This window comes from Ahaetulla prasina, chromosome 3 (genome assembly GCF_028640845.1).
Source record: "Ahaetulla prasina isolate Xishuangbanna chromosome 3, ASM2864084v1, whole genome shotgun sequence".
In the NCBI taxonomy this organism is placed as follows: Eukaryota; Metazoa; Chordata; class Lepidosauria; order Squamata; family Colubridae; genus Ahaetulla; species Ahaetulla prasina.
In genome coordinates, this window is record NC_080541.1 from 173,392,271 (window position 1) to 173,398,386 (window position 6,116).

Below are 6,116 nucleotides of genomic sequence, written 5' to 3' on the forward strand. Positions count from 1 at the left end.
CTGTTGTTAGTCTCTCTAATCCCCATACCTTTTATCATAAACTGTCTACTGTGGACCTTTCATGTTTCTTAAGAGGTCCCTAAGGGGGCGTGCATAAGTGCCCTAGAGTGCCTACCATCTCTGTCCTACTATTCCCATTTATATGTACTCATTTTATGTGTTTATGGCTATGTTTTGCTTATTTATTTCCTTTTATTTGTGCCAAACTTTTTTCATGTGTCCATGTCTATGCCTATACTGTTACTTGTTTCCTTGTACTTGTTGATAAATATAATAATAATAATAATAATAATAATAATAATAATAATAATAATAATAATAATAATAAGAAGTAGTAGTAGTAGTAGTAGTAGTAGTAGTAGTAGTAGTAGTAGTAGTCCTGGTTGAACAAACATCTAGTACATGATAGGAATTAAGCTTGAACCCTTAATCCCAACCTGGCATTTTTTTCAGTTTAATATTTGGTGGTTGGAGGGCACTGAATAAAAGGGGAAAGGACAGTGGTGAGTGGACCAATTACTGCCCTAAAACAGCCCCACAGCAAATCAGGGGAGGGCTGCAACACAGCTGGCTTTCTTGCTGAGATGCAGAAGGCAGGCTGTGGAGTAAATACCATTTATATTGATATATTTTCCTTCTGAAAAGTCAAAGGCAGAAAGAAAACACATCTGGCCCCAGAGAAAGTGATCTTAGAGCAAAATTACCTCTCCGGTCACCTCTGGAGGATCATTCTTGACAGACATGCATCCGATTATTCTATCAACGTTTAAATCCAAGTCACATTTCTATGGAAATAAGTTCTGTTAATTACCATGAGATTTGCTCCCAAATCAGTGTCCCCAAAACTGTAGCCAGATAAATGTTTCTCCAAAGCTTTGGGCTTTTCGTTTCTGGTATTCCATTCAAGAGGCGAGGAGAGTTCATTTCTCCCCTCTGCCATCTAGTACTATTTTCTTTAACAGCAGCTTGCTGTAATGGAAAGTAAATGGATTGCTGGCAATTGTGGAGACTTTACACAAAAAGAAACACGTTCTTATGCATCACTACTATTTTATAGTATTAGCTGAGCCCTGCTGTAAGAACGGAGAGAATCTTCATTGTTATTCAACAATGTTTTCCTTTGAAAGTTTCCTGTCTTATTAAATTTATTGTTTCTGTTTGTCCTAGGCTGGCTTAATGCTCATTATCCTTTATCTGACTTCAATTATTATAAATTTCAAGGCAACACTTCTTATATCTCTTTTATATTCTTTTGACTTTTTCCATGGTATGGCACTGACAACTAATTTTATCAAACATAGCATTTCTGTCTAGGAAAATATGCAGAACATAATAATACTACATTATTTAAATTTCCTTCTGCTCATCTTCCATAAATATCTTGCAGGAAATGAGTCAAGCTACTCTAACTCTGCATTATTCATTCAATGAAATTATTTGTGCATGAGTTTTTCTTAGTGATTCTACTTTTTCATTATTAAGGTTAAACTTCTGGATCAAATTTGTTATTTCTGACCTATTGATTATAACTATGTGATCTCTTTTAGTGCTAAGCCCTTGAAGATCCCTATTCTGAAGGCACTTTCTGAGTAAATTGAGGTAGTCCTCAATTTACAACAGTTCATTTAGTGCAGGGGTAGTCAACCTGGTCCGTACTGCCCACTAGTGGGCGTTCCAGCTTTCGTGGTGGGCGGTAGGGGTTTTGTCCGATACTGAAGCACTTTCCTTTTTTTTAATTTAATTGACTTAAAAAAAAAATTTCATAGCATTATTTAAAAACATCTTCATTAGGTTTTCATAAAATTCCCTGTGACAATTTAAATATACTCTTTGTATCGCCCGCACATAAGTTTCGTTCACGTTACGTAAGTGAAACTAAATGGCACTATAGTGCGACCGCAAACAAAAGAGCCTCATCCCAGAATAGCTCGCGCATCTACCCCCACACCACCCAGCTGTAACAGACAAGCTGAGCTGGTAGCTGGCGCCCCCCAATCCAATCCACGATGCGCGAGAGGCATGTGCAGATGACGATACACAGAGCATTACTGTGGAACCGGTGGGCGGTTAGAAAATTTTACTACTAACAGTGATATAAAAGTGGGCAGTAGGTATAAAAAGGTTGACTATCCCTGATTTAGTGACCATTTGAAGTTACAATGGCACTGAAAAAAGTAACATTTTTCACACTTATGACCATTGCAGCATCCCCAAGGGTCATAAATGTGATTTATATTTGGATGCTTATAAAAATCATGGCCCTCATGATCTACATTCAGATGCTTGGCAACTGACTCACATTTATGATGGTTACAGTGTCTTGGGGTCATGTGATCCCCTTTTATGACCTTCTGACAAGCAAAATCAATGAGGAAACCAGATTCATTTAACAACTGCGTTACTAATTTAACATCTGCAGTGATTCAGTTAACAAATATGGCAAGGGAAGTCGTAAAATGGAGCAAAACTCACTTAACAAATTTCTCACTTAGCAACATAAATTTTGGGCTCAACTATGGTTGTAAGTTAAGGATTATCTGTATAATCATCAACTGTACATTGCAACTTTTTCCAAATTGCATCATGAAAAGCTCCAGATTTGAGCTGTATAAAAACAAGAATTTCATCCAAATGAAGCAGCTCAGCTCCTAACATAAACCATGAAGAGAAACAGTGAAGTACAGACGGTCTTCATCTTACAACCATTTGTTCAGTGCCTGTTCGACATTACAACAGCACTTTAAAAAGTGACTTATGACCCTTTTTCACACTTTCAGCTTATGACCATTGCAGTATCCCATAGGCACCTGATCAAAATTTCAGCTCTTGTCAACTGGCTTATATTTATGATGATTGCAATGTTTCGGGATCATGTTATCCACCATTTGTGACCTTCTGAGAAGGAAAGTCAATGGGGAAGCCAAATTCATTTAACAGCTGTGTTACTAACTTAACAGCTGTAGCGATTCACTTAACAACTATGGCAAGAAAAGTTGTAAAATGGGGCAAAACAACTGTCTTGCTTAACAACAGAAATTTTAGGCTCAGTGGTAGTCATAAGTTAACTCTAAACTTATAACTCTGAACTTTACATATTCCAATACAGTTTTGCTTGCTATTTTACAATTTAGGGATTAACCTAGATAGGACATTACGCACGCAGTTGCACTGTTAATTAATCTTAAATAAATTAGTAACTTGCAGGTATTTGTGAAAATACGAGGTTATTTTCATGTATGTGTGAAAGGTTATAGCTGGAGTCTGAGAACTACCAGATAGAATAACAGCTTTGGAATAAATATAAATTATTAAGGCCCAGTACATATGTAACATTGCCATTACAATCTTAATTGAGCAAATGCATCTTTCTTCTTTCCTACGTTCTTCTTTCCTACTGACATAAATCCTAAAAATTAGAACCACTAAGAAACAGATTAATTGACCATTTTTGTTGGACTGGAATTGATTCAGAAAATATTTCACAGCATTTTGTTATACATTCTGCAATTTTTTTAAAAAAATGCAGATAGATTCCAGCATTTTTTTTTCTAATTAGAAGTCAGTCAAGACCCTAGTTAATTTTTTCCTATTATGCTAAGATGATACAATGTTACTAATGTTATTACACTTATTATTTTGTTGATATATCTTTATGATGAAGCTCCTGCCTCACCTTAAGTTAGCTTGTGCTCCTACTAGCACCCTGAGATAGTTGTTGAAGACCTGGTTCTATCATATGAATTCTAGGGAAAATTTGACATTATGGTAGGTGAACTATTTTGTTCTGATCTAAGCTTCCTTAGAAAGCATGAAGCAAAGTCTTAATTTCGGCCAAACCTCTTTTATTTAAATGACTGTGAATTACTGTCATTCACAGTCAACAAGGCTTTGGCAAAAAGTCTTTCAGAGGAATGTTTATCAACACCCACCATATCTCACTTGGAACACTGCCAAAGAACCAATTTCCAAACACAGGGCAAGGCCAAACTTGGCACAGATTCTATTAGAGTCACAAACAGAACTCTCCAATTTTGAATCAAACAAATGAAATAATTGCTTCCTGCAAAAGCCGACATCCCGTTTGCTCCTCTTTCATGTCCTCTGGAAGGGCATAAAAGGATATTATCTCCAAGGTGTGGCCTTACTCCTGAGTGAACCCTGCTTACTTAATTGTTCTTGTCTTCTGGCAGCTCTGCGCATGCGCACACTGGGAACGGGCTCCAGCTGTTCCTCGGTCTTGCTGCTGTCTATCTCCCTCTCTGCCTCCGATGCAGAGCCCTCGTCTGAGTTTTCCCCAGCCCCCAGGACTGGCCCAAGTTCCTCCCCAACTTCCTCACTGCCCAATTCTGCTGGCTGCCGGCAGTCCACAACATATTCCCAACTACCTCAAGCATTTGGAGCATTATAATTGTTCTTGACCACAGTTATCTATTAATCCCTTCTTATAAGACAGAGCCTATCATAGGCATCTCAGCTTGGGCCAAAAGGAGGGAATTAAGCTAGGTCATCAGGGAAGTCACTTGATTTATAATAGATCACTCCCCTTCATTTCCTCCTCTTTAAGTTATTTCAGTTGCCATTTGTACGTGTCTGTTGGTCAAAGACTGTAATGAAAGTTTACCTGTGTAGTAAGTATTATAATCCAATGCCAAAGAGACTTTGGGGTGCAGCTTGTTTTTTTTGTTATCTGAGCAACAAGGAGTTGTGTTGTCTCCCTTGACTTTGTTTTTAATTATCTGCATCACTGGAACACTTTCTTACTTTGTCCTGAAGTTCAGCAACCTTGTCATCTAATTTAATGGGAACTGGTTTTGAAGTTTTATATGTCAGAGGAGCATAAGCATTGATCTGTCCTGCTTTTTCATGCTTGTGGGGCTATTAAAACAGTCAGAGAATCTTGACTCAAGAAGCAATTGCAGCCCAGTAGTCCTCCCATGATATGCAGGGCAGAGACCCATCTGAAGAAGAGAAGAGGGAAAACTATTAAGAATAGGGTGATGTAAAGGCCATTAAAATTAGGACGTAGAGAGAGAAAACAGTGAGAAAGGAACAGAGGGTAGAGAGTAGTGAAATACAAAGATATGGAGTTGAAAGTTGTTTCAAAAAAGGGAGGTGATGGTAGGGACTATTGCAGCAATTCCAGGCCACATTTTAAAGAGAATGAATAGATTAATGCTTCTAACAATGGCACTACTCATGTGCTATGCTGCACTTTTCCCTTTATACTTACTGTTCGCAAAGGCTTTTTGAAATAATTCTTTAATTGGCCCTACCAAAGTTACCTTTCTAGGCAGGGAAGGCACAATTAATAGGTTTGTGGGGCTTAAACTTCAGAATCTCCAAGCACAGCTGTCATAAACAAGTAGTATTTATTGTCGCAACCAGGAAAAGCAATTAAAAGAGAAAGCGGATTTTTTTTTCCTTTTGCATTCAGATAGACGTTCTTATAGCAACAGCTATAATGTGATTATGTGAGCTACAAACATTGCAAAATGCTCATAGTGCTATTCACCAGGGTTGTGAATCATGCAATAATAGTATTAAACCCCGCTTTGGAAGAGGGAAGGGAAAGAGTTCAGAAAATAAAAAGCAACATTTGTCTTTAACTAGTTTGGAGAATATTTAGATAATACTTGCCTCCCCATTAATAAATTTTAAAGGTGATATATTTTTCAATTTTCAGTTCTATGTAGCTTAGTCTAGATAAGTAGCATTTCTGAGATGAGAGAGAGCTCAATACATTCTTTAATGGAAAGCAATATGTGGACTTCAATGGTCAGAACTCCCCAGCCAGCATGGTTGGCTGGGGAATTCTGGCCGTTGAAGTCCACCAATCTTAAAGATGGCAAGATTGAGAAACGCTGCATTAAGTGTTACATCATGGAATACTGGCAAGTAAAAGTATTATGTCACATTGAAACCAATGGTGGGATTCTACCGGTTTGGACTGGTTCGGCCAAACCAGTAGTTCCCACTTCCTGCCAGGAGCGAACCGGTTCTCTATTGCTGTGAAAGTGGAACCACCTGCCTGCCGCCGGGTTATACTGACCTTTATTTCTGCTTCTGAAGCCCAGCTGATCAGAGGTGGCAGATTGAATTGGGCCTCGTCAGCTGTT